This window comes from Desmodus rotundus, chromosome 6 (assembly GCF_022682495.2).
Source record: "Desmodus rotundus isolate HL8 chromosome 6, HLdesRot8A.1, whole genome shotgun sequence".
Lineage (NCBI taxonomy): Eukaryota > Metazoa > Chordata > Mammalia > Chiroptera > Phyllostomidae > Desmodus > Desmodus rotundus.
In genome coordinates, this window is record NC_071392.1 from 151,061,351 (window position 1) to 151,089,277 (window position 27,927).

At 39.7% G+C, this 27,927-nt stretch overlaps 1 protein-coding gene across 1 annotated transcript in view; it reads left to right on the forward strand.

The window, feature by feature from the left end:
- Nucleotides 1–27,927, forward strand: part of LOC139441028 (teneurin-2-like) — a 2,123,458-nt gene that overhangs the window by 1,856,422 nt on the left and 239,109 nt on the right. The window contains exon 12 of the mRNA XM_071221851.1: nt 23,814–23,927. The gene's annotated coding sequence lies outside the window, so the exon portion shown is untranslated. The remainder of the gene's footprint in view (nt 1–23,813; nt 23,928–27,927) is intronic.

Consider the following 27,927-nt stretch of genomic DNA (forward strand, 5'->3'; position numbering starts at 1 on the left):
TAGACTTGTTCGATGGGGAAATACTGCCCCAGGGAATACTCCAACACAGCATTATTCTGAATATAAATCCTGACTTACTAGTTGTGTGACCTTGGGCAAGTTTTATTATCTCTGTCCTTTAGTTTTCTCACCTGAAAAATTGTAACATTCATTACCTAAACCTTATTTAGTCACATGGATTAAATGAGATAATGCCTATAAAATTCTCAGTCTAGTACTAGCACTTTATAAATGCTTGAAAACGGCAGCCGTCATTAAGGGCTGCCTACAGAGCTCATTCCTTTCTACACCCTGCCTGATGGTTTTTGTCCCTTCCTCTGTCCTCTTCTGCAGGTGCAGCTTCTCTCCATTCCCATCTCTTTGCTCCGACTTGCAGCCCTGCTCTGGCACCTTCCGAAGGCAACCCTGCACTTTCTGAGGTTGCTTGGTTCTTCATTTGTGCCTGAGGAGAATTAGGGGTGGCAGGGGGATGAGTGGAGAGAGGCAAGATACTCATCTCCTCTGATCATCTTCCCAGAGAAAAATTAATTTTCTCCAACATGATGCTCAACTACATTTCTTATTAGTCTGAGTCTCAAAATTTGTCAGAGTTCCTTAAAACATACCATCATAGTCACTTCCAGTCTTGCTGGTGAGCACATAGGTAACAAAGAAAGGATTCAGTGCCACAAAGGCCAGGTCGTCACCTTCCAAATCATAGTCCCATGGAGAGTGACCACGTGTGGCCCCCGGCACCTCTCCCCATGCCCGCCCTCCCACACACAAACACTCCAACTGGTGCAATGGGAGTTTTTCCCCCAAATATTTTGTTTATTTCCATGGTGAAAACAAATCTTATGATTTATTAGTCCATTTAAAACCCATTAAAGATCTACTTGCTTTGATTAAATGGCATCATTTTAAAGGTTAATCAGTGTCATTTTTTATATTTAAAACTTAAAGGTACAGTGCTTCTTCCTTACTGAAAGTCACCAGCAAAAAATGGGAAGAGAGCAGTTGTTGAAATGCATGCTTACTTAAAGCGTGGAATAAATACAGTGTGAATCATTTCTTGGTTAGATCCTATGGGTCAGTACACTACTAATAATATACATTTTTCTCACTTCTAGCAACTACAAGGTCGGCATGAATGTTCTTGTTTATAGTTTTCTCCATGCATCTCTCTGCTAAGCAGGCTGAAGAATACCCCTCTCCTTTTCTGTCCTATGGTTTCCAGCAAACTGGGTCCGTAGATCTCTAGCCACCACATGAAAAACTGTGTTCTCGGCTAATAAGAAATACTCTTTCTTTCTTTATGCATGCTTTATTACAATTTACTATATTCTTTCGTATTTTCTTAATTTTAAATTATATTCATATTTCAACATTCTTCTTGTAAATTATATTGAAACATCACAGGTCAGACTACCATCATCCTTGACCTTCATCCCTCCTCTGGGTCCCCTCCCAGCTCTCTCCGCAGTCTGGCATATATGTAATCATTTTATTAACACAAAAGCATCGCATGATGGGTATTCATCGGTACCTCGTATTCTTCATCCTCTCCTGTGTCCTAGAGATAGTGTATTTTGTTTTCTTAATTTATAATCTGTGACTTACAAAAATATGTTTAGATTCATGTCAGAGCTACTGAAAAGAAGAAACCCTTTATGTGTAAATGAATCCTGAGCAAGTATTAGAAGGTAAATTCTGTACCTATATAAGTGAGTTTCTTGGTTTCACTACGTGATAAGAGAGAGGCTAGTTTACATTTTTTCTTGAGATCTTCACAATCTTTCCGGATGTTCTGTTCGAAAGGATCTTGCCCCATTTTTCTGTTAGAGTGTGGGTTTCTTGCTGGTGTCTGTCAGCCTAGGGAGTCTCCAGTTGTGAGAACTAATTGTATAGTGATGTTCTCTGTTTGATTGCCTTTTTTTTTTTTTTTTGCTTTTTAATGAATCACTACATGGGAACAAACTTCCTCTTTTAATATGATGTACGGACCCCTGTGTTGGGCAACCTCTCTGTGCTTCATCACTGGCGAGAGAAAGAAGCCCGTGTAACAAAAGCCTGTGCACAGCCCGCTCGCTCCCTTTGTGTAGAACGTCCTGGAAAAGCAGTGCCACTCAGTGCTCTGCTCAGTGGCTTTGCCACAGACAAAAGCATTCAGTAAGAAATTTTTAAAAATCTAGATGAACTTAATCTGTATTCATGAATAATTATTTGGCTGTGATTCCCTTGTTTACCAAGTAATTATGGTTTTAAAATCTGTTTGGGTTAGCATTTAGCATTTCTCCATCCAAGGGAATCATAACATTGATAGAATATCTATCAGCCCATTCTTATGTGCTCAAGTAATTTAAAAAAATCTTTATTATTCTCTGTATGATAGTAACCTGTAATAAATTTGGAATGAGTTGTTCAAATATTGACTATCAAAGCAATGTCCTTCTGCTTCTCTGAATAAAGGGGGAAAAGAATTTGAAGGGTTTTACACGGCTTTAACAAAACTCATGTCAGTATCACACATTGGAAAAGAAGCAAGGAAGAGGCTTAGTCACACACCACACACACATACACACACACACACAACCAGCCACAAAACCGTATACAGTGTGACACCAATGTTAATCAGGCCCCAGAAATGAACTTAAAATCTGAACTGCAGAAAAGGAAATGCGGGGGGTGTTACATTGTAAGTTATGAGTTAGTTCCATTTTATTTTGATTAAGTTAAAGCAGGAAATCTAATCCTTTTTTTAAAAAAGTGCTCTATCTCCTTACTATATATAAGTGAGCAACTCTCATAAAAAAGAAAACTGTTGTTAAACCAAAATGTCTATCTGTGATACTTTTTACCTTACCTTACTTTCTAAATCAGGTACTATAAGAAATTAAAAGAAAAACTCCTTTCAAGAAGATGAGAGCATGGGACCAGATAGATGTCTGAGGGCTTGGTGCTCCAATTGTATAATAATTCTAAGATAGCTATTATTCTAATAATGATGCTTTGATTTGTTTCCTTTAAAACCGTTACTTGCAGCTATTTAAAATTTGCAAGTGAGGATGGTAGAGCAGAGATAGGGATTCTGAGCAGGTACCAGGAGAAAAGTGTACTTTTTCTAAGAACCACAATGTTGAAACTGCGTAATTACATAGTAACTGTTGACCTTGTAATTACACTGTAAGTACCTGTAGTGACAAGATAAATGCATGGTTATTTCAGTCTTTTAAGCTATAGGGCTATCACGCAACCCTACCAATGTACGCTACATAGTAATTTGTTTGCAGAGCAAATAGTGCTTACCCACAAGTGTTACCACATATGTGCAGTACTTGCTGCCCAGATCCACAGAAGCATGGCAAGCCAGGACCCTGTACGCACTTCACTTCAGATGACATACAACCCACACGTACGTGTAGCACTACAATTACCTGTTTGTGCAGCGTTTGGGAGTCTTTATTGCTGCCTTTTGTCTTAAAATTCCCTGGTCTCTGTATAAATGGAGTTACAGATGAGCTATCTTTAATGATAATTTTTTTTTTTACAGTAGCATGAAATCATCTGATTTGTTAACTAAGAGTCCTCTTGTCTTTACAGGCTTTCTTCACTTTAAACAAAACCATTTTTGCAAGAAATGTGCATAAATATCAAACAATATTTTAACAAGTTTTAAGGTGACGGTATTTATGAGTTTGAAGTAGAAAGGAAATAGTTGTATTTTCTAACACGTCAGTGCTTTTGCAACATAAACAATAATGGCAGCTACGAACATTTATTGAATGTTTATTAAGCCCTAGGACACTGTGATAATTACCCCTAATTTTGCCATGGCTACTGATGGTTGTGAGAATTTTATCTAACTAAGAAGCTAGATGACTTCTTTTTTAGTTGTTTATTCATTAAAGTATTTTTTTTCAGTCTCTCCATTGTGCCAGATACTGCGTGAGGTAGTCTTTAGAGACTGTTCGATTTTATAATGGGAGAAAAAACTGAACAATTCACTTTGGTCTATTGCGTGAGCATAGGATGTAACAGAAATCGGAGTTACCCAGTCATGGAGGCGAAGGTTGGCAGGTGGTGGGGGGTGTTGTGATGAAGGACAAGAATGTACTAGGTTGAGGGGCCAGCAGAGTGCAAACACCTGCAGACAAAGGAGAAATTACATGGGAAACCTGAAGCCTCCGTGTCTGGGACTCGGAGTTTGAGGGTATGCGATTTTGGAGAAGAGACTCCAGGAGGCAGGCAGCAAGCCTCGAACCACCTTGGGTTTCATCCTGTGGTCAGTGGAGAACCATTGAAGGATTTCAACATGAATGAGAAGTTGCACTGTGGAAGGTGGAAGAGAGTCAGGCAATACTGCCACTAGGGAGCCATATTTGGGGGGTCATTGCAGGAATCAGGTGGAAAGGCAATAATACTAGTTGAACTTCAACTCAGAGTATTGCAGGCTCCTCCTGTACTCTGCCTGCATCGGTCTTCATTCTGAGTGTTTCGTGTCCTCGTGCTTAATGAATATTATACCCTCGCCCAGGCCCAGTGTAAATGCAAGGCGGGTAGACCAGTGGCACTGGATTAACCAGGCGGGAACAGTTAATTGGCTGAGGCTTAGCAACAATGCTTATAATTGGACGCTGAATTTAATGTATCGCATGCTAATGTTTATAAAGTTCTGTAGGTTTATACGTTTGACAGCCCGAAGGCGGTTTCAGCTCATGAGACACACTTCAGTCTCCCCTTGTCTAAAACATTGAATCATTCAATAAATAAGCCACTGGCACTTTCCCCCTGTGGTCTGTGTGTTGATCCATTTCCTCTCACGAACGCACAGTCTCATATGGTACATTCCTTTTCTGACAAGGGTGTGCAAGCGAGCCTCCCTAGGAGAGACTATATATGTGAACCACTCCGAAGGGCTTATGGAAAGCTAAATTTGGACTGTTTTTCTTGGCACTTCAGTGTACGATCGTGGGGTGGGGGGGGAAGCAAAAGGCAAACTTTTGTTTGAATTCAAATGTCATCTTTGCCTGTGGCACATTTATTTTTATTTCCTCTCTGACAAGGAATGCTAACTTTCCAGGAAAACTCAACTTCTAGAGAACAGCCAACACAAACAATTTTTTTAAGGTGTGATTTTCCTGGAGACTGTGATTTTATCATTTGGAGCAAGTGCTGGGTTGGGGGAAAAAAAAATAGTATGCATTTCCTTTATGAGGACATCAGCTTGAATCATGCTTTAGATATTTGTGGCCGTGGTTCTCCAGTTCTCTGGCTCTCAGGAGACTCTAATGTGAAACAAAATGGAAAAGTCCATTCGCATTCTCTTTGGGTCACATCTCCAAGGGATCTGGGGAAGGTGAGGGAAACTTCTGCCTGCTCACGACGTATTCTAGACAGAGGTTGTCGCTGGACATATTAGCATTGGCGGCCATTTACATGGGGGCCAGGTGAATTTTCTGAAACAAAAGCAGCTTTTCCCTTTCCTAAAATGGAAAGACTTCTCTCTTCAGGTAGGATGTTCTAAAAAACATTTTTTTTAATTCAAAATTACCAACCAAGCCCTACAAGTAAATGAATTCCCCGATTAGTGTCCATGTCCTGCCTGTCTATTACAGGTAATATATTATATGTGTATATATCCATATCCAATTATTTTTAAAGCTTAAGTAGATTTGTTTACTTCCTCTGTTTCAAGAGAAATTTATATTCTCTTTGCAGTGCTTTCTTTGTGCTTTTAAATTTGAATGAATATCTTCTGCTTATAATATTTCTATTTTTTCCAATTCGTAGCACGAACAATCGACAGGTAAAGCCGTTTATATCTCCTATGTAGTATGACAAAAGACCAAGTTCATTTATAGATGGTGCTTTGCAGTATAACCCCATCTTGCTGTTTCTTTGATGATCGTAAGCTGTATCAGTGATGGTTATTTACAAAGTAGATAGAGTAGGAAGGGATAGAGAATACCTCAAGATTATAACTGCAGTAACACTTCTGATGATGTGACACCTTGAATTCTCCCCAACACTTCAGCTTTACTTATTTATTCCCTGAACTTTTACTGTTAATGATACTCAGGATGAAAAAAAAAAAGGTAGAAATACCAGCATCATATTGGAAGACAAATTTACATTTCAGTCCCAATGCCATAATTGAATAAAAGTTTGATGGTGTTATGGATACTTAATTATGCTCAAAGCAGAGCTGGAGTTTAACATTTTTCCACATACCGAGAGAACTTCGTGGTGCTTTATTTTAAAAAGGTGCTTTGAATGAGCAATGCAGTGTATTGATACACCAAGTATGCGGCTTTTAAAGACACTTTGGAAAACGATGAATTGCTTAAATTGTATTTCATTTCTGTTACAGAGAATAAACTCTCATAATTCACTTAAGGTGATTTAATATACTAGGTTACTGGATTAGCAGGCTTTGAAATATTCATTCCTTAGTCATTCCTCTGAGAATTGTAGCTATGTGGATGCTACTATTATATAAACTGTGTCTGTAACTTTCACATTGTAACCGAGATATGTGTTTTCTGACATTTTGTCTTCTAAGTAAACATTATTTAATTCTCCTGGGCATCCTTGGAGATAGTTTTTTTTATCACCCCCCCCTTCTCCCTTCTCACATCCAACCCAAAGTCCTGTTGATTAGATCTTTTCCGAGCTCAGTGAGAATCATGTTACCTGCTGCTTAGAGTTGTTCAGAGCCTCCTTCCCCAGCGTTGACTAAATCTAGTCCACACTGCCATTTACAGTTCTCCAGTCTGGCCTCTCCTTACTTTTGTGTGAATGTCTTCCACCCCAGACCCCCTCTGGTCCTCAGACAGGAGCCATTTTTCACTTCCTTGCTTCATGCTGTTCCCTCGGGTGGACTTCTCGCTCTCCTCCCCTTTCCACCTGGTGATGTCGCTCATCTTTCAAGCCTTGGCCCACATGCAACTGTTTTCTCAGACAGAAGTGTTTGTCCCGTGTTGGCTTTCACTACTACATTCTTTATTTTCTGTTACACTTAGACTTACAAAAGAGTATTTTTTTTATATACAAGTGATATCTCTCTATTAACCTGCAAGATCCTTGTCAGGAGACATTACATCCCCCAAAGCACTTGTACGATGTCTCCTACTTAATAGCCACTTACTTGGTGTCTGTGGAATGAATAGATTTGCTTTTGGAGCAGATCTGTGAATATGCTGGAAGTCACTGCATGAGAGGCCACACCCCAGTCCTCTACATGCGTTTTACTGAATGTCTCAATTCACACCAGTTACACTCTCAAAAATATGAGCTGTAAGCACGTCCCATGCCTCTCCATGAGTTCTTCCATCATTCGGAATTCCTGACTGGTGGGAAGCATCATTTTTCTCCATCCACCTGTACACAACAGGGCACTTATCTTTTATCTTGACCATTTCATCATTGTGTAGGGTTGCAGGACTAACAGCTCTTCCCAGACATAGCTTTTTATTTTGAGAGTCAGGGCTTGTTTTTTAATGAATAAAATTTACTTTTAGGACTGACTTTTGTTTCACAACCAGACCGAGTGGAAAGTAGAGAGAGCTCCCCCCACACACGCCGTCTCCTTCCCTACCAACCGCCCACACCCGAGCGGCGCATTCGTGCTGATACACAAACACTCGTGGGCGTGTGGTCAGGACCCAAAGTCCATGGTCCACGTTAAGGCTCACTCTTGATGTCGCGCATTCTGTGCATTTTGACAATTGCATAGTGACACGCGTCTGCTGTTACGCTGCCGTCCGAAATCGTTTCACCGCCCTGAAATCCTCTGTGCTCTGCCCGTTCCTCGCTCCCTCCCCAGCTCACCCCTGGCAACCATTCGTCTCCATTGTTATGCCTTTTCCAGGATGTCATACACTTGGAGCCACAGAGTGTGAAGCTTTTTCATATTGCCTTCTTTCACGTAGCCATGTGCGTTTAAGATTCCTCTGTGTCTTTTCAAGGCTTGATAGCTCATGTCGCTTTAGTACGGAATACTATTCTGTTGTCTGGAAGTACCCCAGTTTATCCGCTCACCTGCTAAAGGGCATCTTTGGTTGCTTTCAAGTTGGGGCCATTATGAATGAAGCTGAAATAAACATGCGCGTGCAGGTTGTTGTGCGGACATAGTTTTCAGTTCCTCGGAGTAAATACCAGGGAGTGTGAATGTCAGATCCCATGGTGAATGTATGTTCAACTCTGTAAGAAGCTGACAACCGTCTTCCAAGTTGGCTGTACCATTTTGCATTCACACCAGCGATGAATTAGAGCTCCTATTGCTCCACATCCTCACAGGCCTTTGGTGTTGTCCGTGGCTTGGATTTGGGCCATTCTAATACATATACAGTGGTATCTCATTGTTTTAATTTGCCGTTCTTCAAGGACCTCTGACGTCGAACATCTTTTCACATGCTTACTTGCCATCTGCATATAGTATTTGGTGAAGTGTCTATTGAGGTCCTTTGCCAGTTTTTAAAAATTGGGTTTTTTTATTTTTGTATTGTTGAGTTTTAAGAGGGTTGTTTTTTGTATTTTGGATAACGATCTTTATGAGATGTGTCTTTTGCCATGCTTTCTCCCAGTTTGTGACATGTCTTATCATTCTCTTGTCATTGTCTATCATAGAACAGAAGTTTTTAATTTTAATGAAGTCCAGCTTATCAATTATTTCTTTCATAGATCATGCTTTTGGTGTTGTATCTAAAAGGTTGGGCGTCGTTCCACAAAGCTATAGGTCGCAGGTTTGATTCCCGGTCAGGGCACCTGCCTGGGTTGTGGGTTCGGTCCCAGTTGGGAGCATACAAGAGGCAACGGATCAATGTTTCTTTCCCCCCATCTCTCCCTTCCTTCCCCTCTCTCTAAAATCAATAATCTTGGCCTCAGGTGAGAATTAAAAAAAAAAGAATAAGAAAATAAAACTGTTTATTTTACTTTCACTTATTCATTCTGTGATGCTTTTATTTTTATGTACATTCATGTTTCTAATCTATACTGTTTTCCTTCTCTTTGAAGAACTTTTTTTTGACAGGTGTACTGGTGACATATTCTCTCAATTTTTGTTTGATTGAGTCTGTGTTTCTCCTTCACTTTTGAAGGCTAATTTTGCAGGGCATGGAATTATAGATTGGCGGGGTCTCTTTTTCTCTCAAAATGTTAAATGTTTCATTCTACTCTCTCCGTGCTCGCATAGTTTCTGCTGAGAAGTTGGATGTAATTCTTATTTTGCTTTTTTTAGGTAAAGTGGTTTTTATCCTCTTCTAACTGCCTTAAATTTTTTTTATCTTTGATTTTTCTGAAGTTGGAACGTGATCTATCTAAATACAGTTTTTTGGACATTTATTCTGCTTGGTGTTCTTTGAGTTTCCTGGATCTCTGGTTTCTTGTCTGTAAAGTTTCTGTTGTTAAGTTCTCAACTTTAGAGATTCTTTCCTCACTCATGTCCAGTCTGCTAATGAACTCATCAATGAAATTATATTAGTATTTTTGATTTCTAATATTTCTTTTTGTTTCTTTCTTAGAATTATTTCTCTATGTTTGTTATCCACCTATTTTTTAATGTTTTCTATACTTTTAATTAAAATTCTTAGCATTATCTATCATAATTTTTCAGGAAAAGTAATAAACTCTAATAAAATTTTAATAATTCTCACATTTCTGCCATCTCTGACTGTGGTTCTGATGCCTGTTCAGTCTCTTCACATGATGCTTGTTGCCTGTTAGTATGTCTCGTAATGTTTTTGAAAGGCAGACATGATAGACTGAATAAAAGGAATTACGGTAAATAGGTCTTCAGCAATGTCATGGTGAGGTGTGGGGAGAGGAAGGATTCTATTGCCCTGTGATGAGGCCCCAGTGTCCTTGGGCTGTGAATGTCCCCAGGATTCCTCAGTTTTCTCTCCCAGTAGGTGTGAAAGGATGGCTGGGGGGCTGGAACCGTGTATTTTACTTCCCTCACGCGGAAGCCTAGGAGGGACCTGAAGTTTGGTAGTTTCCTGTCTACAGGTGGGTTAGACCCAGATGCGGCCTGCCAGGTTAAGTTCTGGGGGAATAGTTTCTGCTGAATTCAGGCCTTGTTAGGAAGTACAGAATGCTCTGGCATATTTCAAAATGTTTTCCTCTTCCTGCCAGAAGTCAAGGGAATTTTTCTCCTGTGCTCACTGCGAGAATCTGGTAGAGCTCCTGGAGGTAAAACTCAAAAACATGTTGGGGGGGCTCCCTGGGGTGGGGGGCCTCGGACTTTTTAACGCTCAGGCTTGTGCGCACTCAGCCTCCAGCGATCTGTTAATTCAGTTCAGATCTTCTTACCCTGGCACTGGCTCCCGTGAAGGTTTCTTTTTAAAATTGTTTAATCCTCACCTGAGGATTTGGTTGTTAATTTTAGACAGAGAGAGGGAGAAATAACCATACTGGATTATTGTGAAAAGTTTTCTTACCTAATGCTTCTACTAGTCTGTAGGTGAGGCACCGAATGGAGATCTTAATCCATGGTGCATTGTATAAATGGTGTCATTCATGCGGACCTACTGACATGCATGTGTCATGCCCAAGGGAATTGATGATTGAATGCACGCACCAGCCACACATGCGTTTTGATCATCATTGAAGGCGAGCTGAGGAGTTACTGTTTTAAAATTTGTCAGTGAAAAATTTAATTTGATAGAGAAATTTATCCATGTGGCAATTTAGTCAATGCATGTATATTTGTCTGATCTCTTAAAGCATTCAAAAATGTCTTACATACCAAATCTTATCTTATACACACCTTGGTTCTGGTTTAAATTTAAAATTCTTTGCCTTGGAATGAGAGTGTCAAAAATGTTACCCAAAGGAAAAATAAGTTCACATAGAAATATAATGTCCAATAGAAACACCACTATGAGCCACATATATAATTTAGACTTCATAGTTTATAAAAAATATAGTAATATATAAACACATAAAAGAATATAGTTTATTTTAAAAATTTACATTGAAAGGTAAAAAGAAATACCTGAAATTAACTTTGGTAATATGTTTTATTAAACTTAATATATCTAAAATATTATCATTTCAACATCGTATCAGTACAAAAATTATTAATGTTTTATATTCACGTTTTTATACTGTCTTTGAAATCCAGCATGCATTTTTTATATTCAGACTAGCCACATTTGCAATGGATAATGGCCACTATATTAAACAGTACAGGTGAAGATTCTATAGTAGAATCACCCGTTGTTGCTTCTTAAAAATTCATATTTCTGCATCTCACCCTGGGTCTAGTGATCTGAAATTTAAAATTTAAAAAATTTAAATTTAAAACTTAAAAAATGTTTTCTGACTGATCTCCTGGATGTTGACATTTGAGAACCGCTTTACTTCTAAGGGTAACAAATAACTAATCCCTTTCTGCCTCCCCTTACGAGCACACGAGTGCACAACACTCTGTTAATCTTAGTTGATTCCGGTCTTCCTGGAAGAGAGAGTAAACTCACTTTCTTCCACCCCTCCCTCCCCAAAGACGTGGTGTTGAAAAGAAAAAAAATGTGTGTTTTCCACGATGATAAAAAAAGAGACAAGGAATGTGACAACTTAGGAATGCTAACAAATATTGTTAGGTTAGTCTGAATTTTGAGTAACTCGTGAGTCTGTTTTATATTTTCAAAATGTAAATTTCAAAATGTAAATCCACATAGATTTTGACATAATATGTGACAGGCGTTAGATTATCTTGTTAGACTGATTTAATATTTTAAAAACAAAGAATTCAGTTTATGAAATAGTAGGCATCATAGCCCATTGGTGGTTAAGAATCTGGGATTTGGTGTTAGAGATCCAGGTTTAAGGTCTGGTTTACTTTTTTTAGGTTTTAACAAAGGGCTTGTTTAGGTAATTAAATACAAGGTTGAGGCCAGGCAGGGGAGGGAGGTAGGGGGGTGCCACCCAAGAACAAAACTCCTTTGGGATCCTCACCTTCCCCATCTCCCCTCTGAGAGGCCACAGCTAAATAGCTGAAACCAGGTCCCAATGACCACTAGCCCCTTGGAGGAGGAGGAGCATATGTGTCCCCACGCCCATGCACAGGGGTCAGGGACCTGAGCTCTCAACTTCCTGAGCCCCCAGACCCACAGTCTTACCCCTGCTCAATGGTATGTCCTGCTCCATGGTTTGTCCTTGGACAATATGAGTAATATTTCTTTGCCCTGGGGCTCTTACCTGTAAAAGAGTAAGAGTGAGCATTCCAACATCATAGGTAGGATCGTAACAATTAAATGGGATAAAATAAAGATGTGTACAAAGCTGAACATGGTATGGTTGTAGTATGTTAGCCCATCACTTTTTTTATTTTTTTGCCAGCCAACAAATGAGAAAATACACCTTAATGCTCCTTATGCATGTATTCATTTTCTCAAATGTCGTCGGTGGCAGAGAGAGTTCAGTTGTTTTCACTGAATGAATTCAAACTCAGAGTACAGCATTTGGGCCATGCTTAGCGGCCACTACTCCTGAAGACGGGCAATTCTGTTCTAGTCAATTGGTGGCCACTGAATGGGATTTACAATGGACACTGGTAATTTAACAGACACGATTTATTTGACCCCCGTTTTTAGCGTTTGAGTATTTTCAGTCAATTTTATGCTTAAGGGTTAATGGAACATTACCCAATATCTCCTAAATGGGGTGGGGGACATTTAGAGAAATGGTAAGGATGGCCATAATATTTTTTTTCCTCACAGAGATAATTATCACATCCCCAGAAGTGACCAACGGTGATGAAAATGAACAAAAAGTATAAAAAATATTAATGTCTCCAAAGGACCATTCAGTCACTCTTTGGGCAGGGAGGTGACTTTTTACATACTTCCCATTGGTGAAGTAAATACAAACTGAATTCTTGTGTTAAATGTGTTTACTTTTGCACCAAAAACAGTAACAGAGACAGCGTGTTTCAATTAAAAGGAACCCTGGAGCAAAAATGTGTTACAGTCAGGGGTAGAAGCATCATTATCTCGCAGGCACAGCAGTCAAGATAATGAACAGCTAAGAAGGCTGGACAATGGAAGGTGAAGTATGGCTTGTCATGAAATTGTCAGTGCAATCCGAGCTCCCTCTCCATTAGTAGGTGCCATGAAATCGCAGGGATGCGCTGAGCAGCTGGGGAAAAACTACAATAAAAGTGGCCTGATAGTACTGAGCAATTTTAAGCCTGATTTAATGTTATACCAGTGTTACCAAAAGCCTTAAATCAATGATCTCAATGTTTAATTCCTCCTATGAGTGGATGGTCTGAATTTATCCTCTCTCCTTGTCTTGACCTTGAAACAGAAATTCCTCAAGTATTTTTCCTTTGAGGCGATTTTTGTTGTTCTTCTTCTTCCTTGACATGGAATGTAAGATTTGAGTAAGGGTTGGAATTCTGTCCTTGTGGAGTATGATAGTATGTAAGTTAGAGTGAGACACGAACCATGGGTTTGTTGGGTTTGCATAAAAATGGGTTTTCTACCCTGGCTCGTGTGGCTCAGTGGCTTGAGTGCTGGCCTGTGAACCAAAGGGTCACCCGTTCAATTCCCAGTCAGGGCACATATCTGAGTTGCAGGCCAGGTCCCCAGTGGGGGCCACATGAGAGGCAACTACACATTGATATTTCTATCCCTCTCTTTCTTCCTCCCTTCCCCTCTCTCTAAAAATAAATAAATAAAATCGTTTTTAAAAAATGGGGTTTGCTACTGAATGGGGCCCAAGTGCAAGAGAAACATAAAAAAAAAAAAAGGTTGGATTTCAAATGAAAAATTCAGTAGTGAATGCAATATATCCAAGAAGATACATTAAAAAAACCAAAAATCCATGTCTGGAGAGAGAGAAGGGATCAAGGAATAGTACCTATAACTATGTGGGGTCATTCCTTTATTCATTCGCCGGGTATTGGATACTCACTTCACGCCAGGCGTTATTTTAGGTCCCAGGGACGGGTGAATGACAGGCAAGCCCTCTGCTCTGATGTAGGGGGACAGGTACAAAAGGAATAAATCAATGGACAATAACTCCCCACAGCAGTTGTGAGTTGAGGAGAGGAGAGCAGGGGATTGTGGGAGATGGACTGGGGGTCCCGGGTGGCTGCTCACTGACACCTCTCTGAAAAGAAAGTATTTTCAATCCAGAGGGAGAGGAAGCCAGGAGAAAATCTAAATGGATTTACGCGTAAATAGAGGAAGGATGCAGAAAGAAACTACAGTCTTTTCTAGCTTCCTCCTTCAGCTTAAATTCAGCATCGTCCCCGAACAAATCAGAGCCCCTCCCAGGCACTGATGTGGAGAGCTTTTGTAGGGAGTCTCGTGGTTTCTTCCCAAATTGTCTAGAAACATCTAATGGATGGAAACGTGGTAATTTTCTGGAAAGTGTCTCCAGGCTTTATCACTCCCTTTAGTTCTTATATAAAAATCTCTTTGCCCTCATAATATTAGGCAGCTTACGTCTCTCCCTGGGGCCACATGTTGACTCTTCAGAGATAAAACCTTGTGTCTCACAGGTTCGGTTTGTACCAAGTGCCCATGCCAGGCTCGGGTTTGGGGGGTGGGGAGGGGATGGGACACACTGTAAATGTTTCTGTGTAAAAGAGGAAACGGGAAAGTCAAAAAGCCAAGCTATTTAAGTTCTGTTCTCACGAAGAGTTCCTGAATACGCTCCCAGGAGTTACCACGCTCAAGGTCTAGGATACATTTCAGAAGGATTAACAGGGAAGGTTTAAAATTCCTGGGTCTCACTCTTGGACTCTCTTATTCCGTGGCTCCAGAGTCATACTTGTGCATTTGATTTTTTTTTTTTAAGTTTACCAGTTAAACCTCAGCAGTAAGCAGTTTTGTAAGTGCTATGAGACTAGGGAGGGAGCAGGAGAGAAACTAAGAATATTTATTCTGTCCGTGACTGCCTTGGCTTTTATTGTTCGATTACTAATTCACTTTCAGTAACTGGTGTATTTGAATTGGCGCCAACAATCAAGATTATTCTCATTGTCTTTAAGAATATGGCAGAGAAAAATGAAGGTAAATTTTGTTATTTGAATTCAAAATTCAGCCTCAATGGGGCAAGATACAGGCCTTCCCTTTTCAAATATGTGCAAAGGTTGCCTGTCTGTATCGGCTCCCACCCGAACAATGAGATCAGTTCTCCTAATAGCCAGAAACTTAGGCAAATTGAAGCGCGTTTAATAGTGTATACATTCACTTACTGAAAGCTTTGGGTCATGAGGATTTTAGATTAGAATTCAACTTTTTCTCCCTACGAAAGGTCAGCCTGGCAGAGTTGCATTAATGACGGGGGTGGTGTTTGAGTGTGAATGGGGGACATCTGGCAATATCAGCAGATCAAACATTGGGAGTCTGCGTGATGACTCTCATCTGTTTGTTATCCAGCAGGTGTAATGGATGGCAGGCATGTGGGCTCTTTGCCCGAGTCAGTGTACAGAGCCGTATAAAGATAGGGAGGGGAGAAGTTTTCTGTGAAATTTCGAAGGATCGTAGCTCGAGGTAGGTATACAGTGGTGGTGAGGTGGGCAGTGGGGGGCAAGGTGGGGGCAGGTGGAGTGGATGTTTTCCATGGCACCAATTTCTGTAGTCAAATTGCCCCTTTCTAGCCCACATGCCTTTCCCTTGTCCCATTTCAACACACTTCCAGAGCCCGATTTGTTATTCAAAAATTTATGGAAAATGTATGTTAAAGTGAAAAGGGTACATTGTGCAGAAAAGGGAAGCAGCTTGTAAGCATATCATTATGCCTGAGCCACGGGGCCCGCAGATGGCAGCTCTACTCAGAAGCGAGCGCGGTGCCAAAAGCTAAACTCTAAATACATTTAAATCACATATCTTTACTTAAAAATGGAGTATTTGGGAAGGAAAAGCAGATGATATTTAAGTACACAAGTGGTATTCTTTTGTTCCTCATAAAATAGAGCCCTTTACAAAAGTTGTTACCTTGGAAGTGTACAGTAAGCCTTTGGTTCTTCAAACTCCCTGGAGGATTTAGTGGCTGTGGAGGCTCAGTTCTTAATAGGATTAACCGTCGAGGTAGCACCTTGCTAGAAGAACAACTCTTCGAGCATCCTTACTGTTACTGAAAATGAAAGGATTTGTTTTGATTGCTACGTTCCCGTGCTAACAGCAAACCTTTGTTTTGCACATTAGAAATAGTAACAAAAAATTATCATGACATACGGCTTCTCGTTTTAATTGAAAATAAATTTAGTTCATATACTGTGCCAATCCTGAATTAATTAGGAGAGGGTAACGAAAGGGATGAAAGCATTTGGTTGCTGCTTAATATAATGATTTTCTGGGAATATTTTTAATATATATTAATCACATTGATTTCTTGTTTAGAGTGTGGTTCTATTTACTCCTAATGGAGAATTTATGTTTTAAAGGGTACAGTTCATGCTGGTGAGACTCACACAGTAAATAAACCAGTTCGTTTTTATTTCTTGTTTTGGAAGAGTGGCATTATTTTTACTAGCACCTTATACGAGTTCATTTTAGCTCTGAAATGATTTTGAATGTGTATTCTTAATTTTTATTGATGTCATTAGATCTGACAGCAATGCTATTAAAAGGGGCATTATTTGTATTTAAAACATTTAAAACATAACCTTTTATTTTAATATTCTAATAGCTTCATCTGTTTAATGATTATACTTTTAGAAAATCCAAAAGTATAATTATATCTATGACATTTGGTGTATGGGATCTTTAATTTTCAGAATATTGTGAACACATGTTATTTCCCTACCTCCTTTTACACTTAAAAAAATTTCTGAAATGCTCAATCAACATAGATGTACCCCTTTAAATGTTGAGTTTGTGTGCGTGTGTGTGTGAGGGAGAAAATATGTACCTGTATGTGTGCATCCCTGTGCATGAGTAGTGTGAATGAAAGGGAGGAATATGGATTAATGTTTAAAGGGGTACAATTTTATTATTTTCACCCAACTACAAGTAAAACAGCGATGGCCAATAATGTGCTGGTAAACAGAAGTCCGCAGGCCGTTATTCTTAATGCACATAGAAATCCATTGTGATCTTTAGTAAATTGATCATTTCAAACTGAGTGTGGACAAAGCAAATCCAATGGTGCTTCATAGACTGGATAACTTTATTGATTCTATTATTTCTGTGAAAAACTTCCTCCTCTGTCCTGACTTCAAAAATGGGTCTTAGACCAGCGCTGGCCAGAGCTCATGTATTTGGAAACCACATTCTTTATAAACGGATTGCCCTAAGCTTTTCTCTCAGGTTTGCGAGGTTGTAATATATGTAGCTTTGGTAGAATGCTGTGTTGTTCTGAATTCTACCGTTACTGGGTATTTAGGTTATGCTCTCCTCACCAAGGATGATGGGTTTCTTCATTTGTTTTTTTAAATTTTTAGTCCCTGTTTGTTTATTGATTGATTGATTGATTTACATGTGTACAACCTAGCAATTTTTATTTCATTATTTTTATCTTTGTTGTTGACACTATTATAGATGTCCCCATTTCCCTCCACCCTTTCACCCCCCCTTCCTCCCAGCCCTAACTCCCCTTCCTTCTGGCCATCCCCACACTGTATTCTCTGTCCATGATTTTTAGACAGGGGCAGTGGAAGGGAGGGAGGGAGAGAGGAAGAGAGAGAGAGATTTGTTGTTCCACTTATTTATGCATTCACCGGTTGATTCTTGCATGTGCCCTGACTGGGGATTGAACCTGTAATAATCTTGGCCTATCTGGAGGATGCTCTAACCAACTGAGCTACCTGGCCAGGGCTGCAAGGGAGAGCTTGTTGATGTGAAAGGTTTGGTGGTTGGCTCACTTGATCACTTGGCCACTTGCTCACTTGAATTACCCTCTCTGGGCAGTGAGAATGCATGGCCATGAGTGAGCAGGAAGGAGGTTCAGCCGTCTCCATATCGAGACTGAGTACGATCCACAAGTAGGTATTCCCTTAGGCAGGGGTGTCAAACTCATTTTCACCGGGGGCCATATCAGCCTCGAGGTTGCCTTCAAAGGCCCAAATGTAACTTTAGGACTGTATCAATGTAACTACTCCTGAACTGTTAAGTGCGAGCTCAGCGCTGCCGCGGGTAGAGACAAGGTGGAGGGCCGGATTCGGCCTGCGGGCCTTGTGTTTGCTGCCTGTGCCTTGGGGGTACTATAGGCAATAGTTAAGGGGATCAGATTAACAATTCAGTAGTTTGCTCACAGAAGGGAGTCAAATATGATGATTACTCTATTACATAACTGATTGAGTAGGCTGGACCACAGATCCTGCATTTGAATGTTGAAAATACGACTGTGGCCCAGGCTGGTTTGACTCTATTGGTTGGAGAATTGTCCTGTGCACTGAAAGGTTGTGGGTTCCATTCCCAGTCGGGGCACATATGGGAGGCAACTGATGAATGTTTGTCTCTCAGATTCACGTTCCTCTCTCTCCTCTCTGTCTCAAATCAATAAATGTGTCCTCAGGCAAGGATTTAAAAAAAAATCATGATTGTGTTTTCGTTGGTTTGGGGCATCTTTATGACAGAATCCTTGTGTTCTCAGCAACATTGTGCCAGAATTTGCCAGACTATTGAGGCAATCTCTGTGTGAGAGAGAAGATGATTTAAATTAAGGGAAATGTTATCCTACAGAGTGAAAATTCAGTGATTCCATATAGCAAGAAAAGGAGGATTCTTCAGCCCAAGTGGCTTTGGAGGGAATAAAACATATTATAAAAATAGAAATAAATTATTAATTTATTCTAAGCATACCTTGTCATTTCTTGGGCTGCCCATAATTTCTTTGTGACACTGGGCAGAGCCACCATAGGTTATGGTCTGCTAATTCATCGCTAACCTAGTCTCTTCTCATCTATTTGGAACACCTACAGTGAGCCTTCACATTCTTAGGGAGGCTTCTGGGACCCCTGGACGTTTGAAATTTTTTCCCCTGACTTCCTCCCTCCTCCCAAGGCCCGACTTTACTAGCTTGGGGACCTCGCTGAATTTGAAATAGCATTTGTGATGAGGCTGTTCCCTCACCCCTCTGTTCATATTGACTATTAAAAAGCAAATACAACCCCAAGGAACCCATCCACAAGCTCAGCAGTGGGTTCCACGCGGCAGGTTGGCCTGCTTCTCCCCTCGTGATAAAAAAACGAGCCCCATTGAACAGCCACCACTTACCAGAGAGATTTCTTTGCACAGAAGTGTTATATTTGGGGGTATGTGTATTTGATATCTTTGCCGTTACGAGACTTGTGGTGTGTCTTCCTGATGCATATTTCCAGATGGCAACATTTCAGGGGTGGGCTTGCAGCTTCTATTCCAATTCACCCTCCTCGGCCTCTCACACGGCCTTCAAACAGCGTTAGTGCTCGCGCATAAGTGCGCAGGCGTGAACACAGAGAACTATCTCCTTAACTTCCACGACCCCTGGGGACGGGCTGTTCCATGGGAGCATAATGCGAGCCCCGTGTCATTTTACATTTTTTAGTAGGCACATTATAAGGAATAAAAGGAAGTTGGCGAAAGTAATGTTATTAATGTATTTTATGTAACTCAATATATCAAGATAAAATGTTATCGAGATAATGTTGAGGTATCTTATATTTTTCTACTAAATCTGTGAAGTTGGGTGTGTGTTTTACACTTAACAGTGTGTGTCAGTGCGGACCAGCCACACTGTAAGTGCTCAGTAGCTGAGAGCAGACGTATCCCATGGCACAGCACAGACCAAAGTTCGAAGTAATATCTGGTACATGATCACCACTCAATTAAACGTCTGTCAAATAAACAAGTGAATGATACTAGTTGCCTAGGTTTAGTACATCAAGATCAATGAGTACTTATCTGTGTTATAAAATTATTTAATTATAGGTCCAAATGCCTCATTATCAAATTTCCTTATTAAGTAATAGAGATATCTTTTATCTGGTCTTAGAACGTGACTCTTTTGAAAAATTCTGAAGTTCCTCAACAGTTACATGAGTAGTAGAATGCAAAATGGCTCGAGTGGTCTGAAATTCATTCCCCTGAACATGTGATTGCATTTTCTTTTGCTGTGTGGAATGAAACTCATAGGCTCATATTTTTATGTGTGTGAAATCCTTATTTTTATTCATTGGAAAGAAGTCAATTAGTTTGCATTTACTAACCTCCCATTCCTCGCACTATAATATCATTCTCTTTATATCTAAAGGGAAAATTGTCAACATTTCTTTTATGCCTATAAACTTAATTTCCATTGAGGGAACTGGTAGCTTGAATGACAATAACAACATCTTGTAAGTTTTATTCCTGTTGTCTGGCTTCTTATAGGTTTGTCTATATCACTTCATTTTGTGACATTTGTGTAAAATACGTAGCCTGGTATTTGCTTAATTTTTTTGATTTATATGTTTAATGGTAGAAAAGTCCACCTAAAAGACGCCAATTGAGACATCCCTAAATTATTCCCTAGGTGTCCATAATATTTAATTAATTTAAATTGCTCATTTCATAATGCGTTTAAATAGGATATTTGCATTTCTCAGGTTTCCTATAAGCATTCAATGAAAAGTTAAAGGAATTTGATTGTAGCAAAAGGGGACCCAGATGAGCTGCTGTCAATAATCTAGAAAGTGGCTTTCTGTTACAGAAAGGGTTTGCAATAAAAATAGATGGATGCTATTGTCCTATTTATACACAGTTTTGTCTACTCAAGGTGAATTTATTTATAGAGAGATGTCTAGAAGGATGCTCACCCAAATGTAAGCAATCATTATCACTGGCTGATGTGCCCTTGAGTGACTTTTGCTTTTGGTTTTATTTAACTGTGCCATTCTTTTTCTAAAATTTAAAAATAAATATAAGAATATAGGTCTCATTGTAGTTATATAAAATCTCACATGTATAACATAACAGAAATTTATATTTCAGAAACAATGATAAAGTTTGTTTAGTTTTCATTATAATTTAATGAGTATGGGATTTAATTTCAATCAATATATATGCTTTATCTGATATATCTTAATGTGGATGAAAACCTACTAAATAATAATATTTGGTAAATGTATTGCCTTAAAGCATGTATCATTTGTTACTGAATATTTAATGAGTAAAATATGCTGGTTAAAAAATTTCCATTGATTCACTTGACAGACACTCCTAATGCATATAATAAAAAATGGGATGAGTTTAATACTTTAGAAATTAGTGAATTTTTAAGTAATTCTATTTCACTAACAAAAGTAAACAATAGTGATAGTTAACATTTACTATGTACCAGTCATTGCGTTAAGTGAATTATCTATGTAGTCTTTACAATAGTCCTATGAGTTAGATACCGTTATTGCCCTTATTTTACCCAAGAAAAATCTAGTGAACAGAGAGGATTATAAATTGTCCTAGGTCACATGACTGTGGATTACTTCTATCATGTGCCCAACACAAGCAATTTAACTGTGGAACCCAGAATTTAATCATTACATCATATCCAGTGCACCAGGTCTACTGGCCATGCCTGTTTCATTTTATTTTCTAGCAGCAGGCTTTTACATTTATAATTAACACGATTGAAGAGATAACAAAGCAAGTCACATTTCTGCGGCCGGAAATTTACAGCTTTCTTATTAGAGTCATATTATTATAGAAAATTCTTATCTTTAAAATAAATTTGCGACCTCGATGAAACAGGCGTCTGACTCAAGTGCAAGGCCACCACCCGCGGGAGCAATGCTGAAGGCTGCACAGGTGGTCAGTGGGGGCCGTACACCCCTCAGGCCTCTAGCATGGATGTTCCTTTTATGAGTTTGCACTATTTCTAAGTTTAAACGTAATTTTTAGATGTAATCCATTGGTGAATCTTCTTCAAAATATGCTTGCAACTTTATTTAGTAATAAGGTTGTTAAATTGTGGCTCTTAATAGCATTTAAAACTAATATCCATGAGAGATTAAAGGGTCAGAATTGTACAAGTGAGTAAACAGACTTGATTATAAGGACACCTAATTATTACAAGGTAGGGTATAATTAAGTGCTAAAATTGTACAATATAAAGACAATAAAGGCTGAAGAATTTCTAAGAAGGAAATCAAAGAACCACATTGCTTTGCTGGGCTCTGATTACCAAGTTGAAAACTTGAAAAAATATAAAACAAGAAAAACAAAACAAGTTTACATAAGGTCTTATAATTTTGTCAAGTTTTGTCAATTTGTCTTTTAAAGACACATAGTCTTGACAAAACAATTCTACATCTATAATTCCCTTATAATCAGATTATTAAGTACCATGATAAGCAAGAAAGTGGAGCAAATAAAGCAGAAATTGCGATTAATATTTGTTGTATGCCTACTGGGTGCTGGAAACATTCTCTTTCCTTATTACTCAATTTTGTGTAGTAGGGATTTTGCCCCACTCCCACTTTTCTCAGATAAAAAGATTGAGGCTTAAAGAGCCTTAGGAACCTTGAATGGCGTTTTACTTATTAGAGATACAGACACAGTTCAAATTCAGGTCTGCTGTGATTTAAATTGCATACTTTCCACTGCACTGTGACAAGCCCTTTGACTGGCTGGAAGATGCTAGCACCCAATATTTATTCCGCAGTACCAGGAATTTTGTAGAGGGCAGAAAATCTTTTCAGAGATTCCTGGTAAGTGGAATAAAGCCATCAGTCTGAAAATACTGCTTGCCCCTGCGAGGAGTGTCACTAAGAGGATGATAGCCAGCGAGGACAGGTATGGGAACTGGAGATGTCTCTAGCTAGGCTGGCACCTGAACAGCTCAGCAGAAGATTTCACATCCTGCCTGGGCAATGCTGATTGAGGAAGGGCTCCCGTGTACAGGTGGAGGTACATACTTAGTGGTCAAGATGAGACTGACAAGCAAACCTGGAACATCAGAGCTATTTGTTTCCAGTGTTTGTCACTCCTTCTTTGCTGACCTTTTTGCTATTTGTACTAACCGTGATCTCTTGGCAAATTTAAGACATCACCCTTTGCTCGGTGCACTGCCCTAGCCTGCTGGCCAGATGGGAAGGGAACCTAATGAGTAGCGCATACCCTAGTGTGGGTTCGTTTAATATTTAGACTTTGGGGAGAAAGAGGGAGTAATTTTTTCTAAAGACGTAATCATTAGGAGATGAGCCCCCAACCTGTGGATGACATTCAGACATGTGGCCTTGGAATGGTGGTAACAGTGACAATGGCCGGTGGCATGTATTGAAGGAAGTGCTGAGTTAGCCACTGCACGATGTGCTTTTACTAGATGTTTTGTTTAATCTTCACAATGTTTCTACGAGATAGGTGCTATTATATCCCAATTTCTAGATGGTGAAAGTTTAAGTTATTTGCCCAAAGCAAGTTGTGTTGGAGCCAGTGGGACTTTTCTGATGGATACTATACTCCCACATCTTACTGACTTTGGTACTAACTAGCAGGTACTAGAACTTGAAAGTTGGCAAGGTAAATGCTCGAGCTGGATGAGAAAATTTTACATTTTAAGGTTAAGTAAATCATTTGTAAATGTGAAGAACAAACTCAAAATCTGTATGTTGCTCTGTGTTTAGAGCAAACAACATCACATTTGAAGGATAACAAATGGGTACGCTATTGTGGTAATTTTGTATCTTAATGGTAATGGCGTGCCATAGTTAAAATGACTGAACTAATTAGCATGTTTTATGCCATATTTTACATTCCTCTATTGAAAGAAATTTTAAAGGGTAAGGTGTGCTATTTAGCTCATTTAGCTTCTAATCCCATCCTTCCTACATTTTGAAGATATATGGGTTTTATTTGCATTTTTATTCTATTGTTTTATGTGCTCATTTGAATCTTATCTATTTTCTGTTTTCTTTTTAACAGTTACATCCAGCTTTTTATTGCCTGAGCAGTCTGGGGCTGTCTTCCTCGCTTGGCTTTGCTGTGGAGCACATCAGTAAAACGCGGTGAATTGTACGTCGAAGAGCCACGCTTTTGGTGAGTGGAATCATAGCTCCAATTTTGTATTTTGCTCTGCCTCAAGTTGCGTTTGCATTGTTGACCAAAGTGCTTTCATACGGCACACAAAATAGGGCTTTTCCAGCTCTGTGTGGGAAAGCTGGCTTTCCCCACCCCTCCTTTTTTCCTTATGGACAGAGTAATTTGTACCGTCATTTTCTTACTCTGAAATCTGCTATTGTCTCTCCCGCTCCCAATGCAATTGAATGACTACAATTCTTCAGTCATGATCTGCGTTTTCTCCACCTGGATGGATGGATCCCCTCCAGTGCCCCCTCCTCATCCCCTGGCCTCTGCCAATAATTTGACCACAACACTTTTCTTATTTGCTATGGATACATGGAAGTAAAAGGGATGGCTGTGATTGGCTGGGCCACATAGCTTCTCACTGTAGTGTGTAAAAACCTTTTGGATGGAAAAGCTTGGCCCCCTTGATCTGTTTAATGTTGTTAATCTGTGCAGGCAGAAAGCAAAAAGGAAGCCAGCAAGGCTTTCTTATGCTCCTGGTAAAATCATTTCTGCTTTTGTTGCCTCTGAACTGGAATCTTCAGTATAATTCTACAGCATCTAGTGCCGTATATGAAATGTCTTCCTACGTCTCTTTCTTGGGCCTCCTATATCCATTTTTTTCCCGTGCTATTCTTTTGCTTTTTAGAGCTTCCTTTTATACCTTTACAGGTCAAATCCTACCAAGATGGCTCACGCCTGGGTGGGACAATGAAAGGGTTCTATGAGGACAAGTGACGCTTTATGCAATTCTGATTTGGAAATGGAGCATCTGCCTTAGCTGAAACATCTGTTACAGCATAATTTTAGTAATGTGAATATGTATAGAGGCCAAGGATAGGGTATGAGAGGAGATATAGTAGACACTCATAAGTGATTACATGGATAAATGGAAAAGCCACTGGATTATTATTTTTTCTTTATTTATTATTGCTAGCAGAAGCTTTTCTGTCAGAATGAGGCGATGGGGAAAGAGTAGGTCTTAGGTGGCTGAGGGAGTGGGAATGGCTCTCAGGGCAGGGTGATGAGGTGCACACCCTCGTGCAGGAGGTTGTCATAAAACAGTGCGCAGACAGCCTGCTTGGAACAGTCTGTTTAGAAAGTACTTATGGAACCGATACTGTAAGGCCCTCAGGAGGCTGTAGTGACAATTAAAGTAGATGATGCAATAAGGTGCTTCTCATTCTGGAACCTGGACATGGTCAGTGATCAATGAATGTTATCAGCAGCTCCATCTCGCTGGCAAAGAAATTGAAATTCAGGCAACTTGCTTGAATTCTAGTTCTCCATCACAGCTAGTTGTCTGCTTTTTTCTTATCCCCCCCATGTGTTCTCAGGTATGTGGTCTGAGAGGGGAGAAGCTTCTATTCAAGTGATAGCAGCTTCTTTTTATATGTGATTATACTCTGGGTCCAGGGAAGGCATTCAATTGAGTAATGCTTGGGACACCTTAACTTTCTCTGAAGCATAGTCATCCCTAGTGTCCTGGAGGTCAGATCCAAACTGGATTGTGCCAGGAAAGCAGGGCTTTGCTAGAGCGCATCTTGAACTTCAAGGTGCCATTCTCTCCCAAGAACACCGCCTGGTACCACTTTCTGTCTCAGAAACCTGGGTCCATCACGGCTTTTGTTCTTAAGGAAATATCACCGCGTGCTGCGGAAATCCATTATAAATGTAGAGTTGTCAATTTTGGAAGCAATAGGAGGGCGTATGGTGAAACAGACCTAAGATTCTGGCATAGCCTATGCTAGCCCATCTGTCCTCTCCTGCCGCAAGTGACAGATCAGAAAACTGCGCAGTGAGAGGAGGTGATTTGGTGGGGTAGGACCTGGAAGAGGGAAGCTGCCATGGAGGGTACAGCCTGGGTTTGGGATGTGTGGACGGTTTTCCTGGCCTTGTAATCCAGCAGTTACACACTGCTTTTCCGCTTTCGTGCGCGTCATCCTCATCTCGTCCTCTAAAGTAATCTTCTGACTCAGCGTTCTGGCCTAGATGGGTCTCTGGGACGAGGTGGTCAGGGAAACAGGCAGAGGAAAATGAGGAATGGCATGTCAGTGAGGGAAGAGAGAGAAAAGGGCACACAGTGGCAGGAACTTGCTTGACCCTAACGGCAGGTTTCAGAGATCTGCCTACTAACACGCCGCCGGCCCAAGCATTTATTAGGTTTTCTCAATGCTCTGATTGTGTTTGGTCGTCATTCTGTTAGTATGTTGATAATCTACTGCTGCAACCAAACGAGTTTTAAATGTTGGCAAAATAACAAGCCAGTCAGTTACTTAGGCAGGGCTTGGCTTGCAGAAAATGATCAACGTTTAGTTCTTTGTGCTAACTGTTTGGCATTGTATGTTACACTCTACCGAACCTGTTTTCAAGAAATACCCACCACTCTGAAAGGAGTCTGCAAGCCTTCCGCCCTCTGCTGTTCACTCAGGCTGTCATTTTTCAACCCTAATGGAATAAACGAGGCTGGCTTTACTGGGCAATAGGAGGCTTTATAAACATACGCCGCTGTTTGCCCAGGTTTTTAGTTTCCTCCCAGACCTGCTCTGGATCTTTCCTCTTCACTTAGGCTTATGCCTAAAGTTTTAAATGCTATTCTCTTTGCTCATAAGAGGCAGGATCCCAAGGTGTACAGCTTTTCTGGCTGGGGATCTGCGTTAACCACTTCCATGAGTGTATAAAATAGTTTTTACTCCATGCTTGATTCTCATCAGCCTGGACAGTCATGTCTGCTTCCGACCAGATGAGGATGAAATGCAAGCTGTGATTCCATCTTCACTAAAAATATGCTTTTTGGCTATTTTTCACTATTTAAACAATGAAGAGGAAAGAGAAAAAGAAACTTAAAAATCATAGGAAAACCCCCTAATACTTATAAAGATTGCCTTTGGTAAGTGCTAAGACAGAACTAGTGTTTTTTTTTTATTTTTTAATTTTTGATATTAAAATGAAACCCTCTTTTAGGTAGCCCTTTTGGGAAAATCAGGAGACCTACACAAAGGCTGTGTTTTCAGCAGCCCATGCCTCTGTGAGTGACGTGTGGATTTAATTCCCTAGCAGTAGAATACAAGTTGATATTTTTCACTTTCCTTCCCATTTAAGAGTTCCTAACAATTAGTATGTGCTGAATATATTAAGTAACCGAGTCTCTTTAAAAACTAAGACACACCCATTTTTTCTCTGGTTGAAAATCTGCATCTGTGGAAGAACTGCAGTTATTAGCACCATGTTGAGGGTATTACACCGAGCCCACTCTTCCTTTCCCCTGTTCGCCAGCATAGAAACACCCTTTCAGACTCAACAGCTAACCTTTAAGACAAGTGCGTTTTGAGATTTTTTTTTTCTTTACACAACATGCCTGAGTTGCCTCTTAACATTGTGAAATTTACAACAGGTTTTCTTTAAATAGTTCACATTCTTGCGCATCAAGCCATTGCCATATTACATATTTCACAAAACACTTTCTTGGAAATTGAAGGAATAAAATACAACTTAATGTAACCAGAACTAATAGATGACGCATGTGGTGTTTTAATTACAACAATTATGAAGGGACTACAAAGTATAAAGGAACAGTTATTAATACGTACTGTGTACCATGTTTCATTTTTCTTCTTTTAAACATAAATTAGTCATTTAACCATAAAAACAAAACCTTTAATCCTGAAAACTGTAAGCTCAAGAGGTTACATGTCTTGCTCAAGCCTGCAGAGCTAAGGAAGGAAAAGAACCATATTTTTTATTCCAGTCTGTTAATGCAAATACTAACCCACTGATTGAACTTACTGGACAAGCAAAAAAAAGGGATTATTCTGGAGAAAGGCATGCTTTATTATGAAGAACATGGTCTCGTAAATTATGGTCTAGTAAACTCACTAGTTTATAAAAGAACAGTTCGACCCAAATTGTGTGTCTGGCAGATAGAATTTAAAGTTCTCTGCTCAGATAGCCAAAAGTTTTACTAATACTTGTG